Source organism: Myotis lucifugus, unplaced genomic scaffold, assembly GCF_000147115.1.
Source record: "Myotis lucifugus unplaced genomic scaffold, Myoluc2.0 scaffold_19, whole genome shotgun sequence".
Classification (NCBI taxonomy): Eukaryota; Metazoa; Chordata; class Mammalia; order Chiroptera; family Vespertilionidae; genus Myotis; species Myotis lucifugus.
The window spans coordinates 5,844,879-5,846,409 of NW_005871067.1; positions in this window are offsets into that span (position 1 = coordinate 5,844,879).

Here is a 1,531-nt window from a genome sequence, read left to right on the forward strand (position 1 = left end):
GACCCCTTAGCATCAACTTCTGTGCCCTCTGCAGGGACAGCTTTTGTGCAGACTCCTGGCAGCATCTTCGCAGAGGCATTGTCTGCAGTGGCTGCAGTAGAAGTAGTGTCCTATGAGCTCACATGGCTCAGCTGCTTTCTGACTTTTGGAGCCATGGATGGCAGAACTCAGTAGGGGCAGAAACAGGAGGGTAGAGAGGGGACAGACTCTGTGATGTCACTGAGGAAGGCTTTGGTCCTGAACATTCCTAGGGACTTCTTGAGAGGAGACGTGTTTGAAGAGAAATTGGGGTTCCAAGATGGTGGATATGGTTGGGATGGCCCAGGAAACCCAGGTTGCATTTGTAAATTATAGTGCATTTGTGTATAGAATGTAATTTATACTGAGGAAACCATTGTCAAAAGGAGACTGACAGGCAGTTGACTAAGATGATAGATGTGAAATATAACTCAAAAAAAATCCACACAAAACACACACACACACAAAATAAAACAAAGATAGAAATGATATATTTAGTTGAAAAAGCCAGACATCAACTTAGACCTGTGGGAAAGGCACTTGTCTGGAGACAAGGTGGGGTGCAGTGGGAATAACCAAGCAGAATAGGATTCATGGAAGCAGCAGAAATATGTGCCAACTGGAGTTATTATTGATGTCACTGGTCAGAGACACTCAGGGAGGCTTAGGGAATGCTGGGCCTAAAGTTTGAACTGTGTGTATATGTATGCATAGTGTATGTGGTAGGTACATGTGTGATATGTGGCATTTGCATATGTGTGTATGTGTGTGTATGTGGACATGTGTGTTCTTGGGCACATGCATGATGGAGGGTATGGCACCAAAACTGGACCAATTCTTCTGAAACCAGGAGGGTGACTGTGAACGAACCATCTACCTGCTATGGTTGCTGTATGGGAAACTTCAGAACTAAAGGTGTAGCGTGAGACAGCTTCCAGTTGGATAAAGTGAGGTTTTGGGGGACCTGGGGTCCATCTGTCCTTGTCTATGTACATGGAGTTGATACTAGTACAATGTTCATCCCTCATGACAGGGATAAAGGAAAATCTTTACAGGTTTAACCATTTTGTAACTGTCTGTGGATAGAGTACCTTGAATTCTATGTAAAGAGGTGAACCTGATTGCATTGCATGACTTCAAATGCTGAGTCCGCCAATTTAGTTGAAACTGAATAAACAATTGGGACATTTTGACTTTATCCTGATATCCTAAACTAGAGGCCTGGTGCACAAAATTTGTGCACGGAGAGGGGGGTCCCCTCAGCCCAGCCTGCACCCTCTCCAATTCGGGACCCCTTGAAGGATGTCCGACTGCCAGTTTAGGCCCGATCCTGGGGATCGGGCTTAAACTGGAGTCGGCCATCCCTCTAAAAATCCTGGACTGGTGGCCCCTAATCGCTCACCTGCCTGCCTGCCTGGGCACCCCTAATTTCCCCCCCTGCTGGCCTGATCACCCCTCACTGCCTCTGTGTGCTGGCCTTGATCATCCCCTAAACTGCCCCCCCACTGGCGGG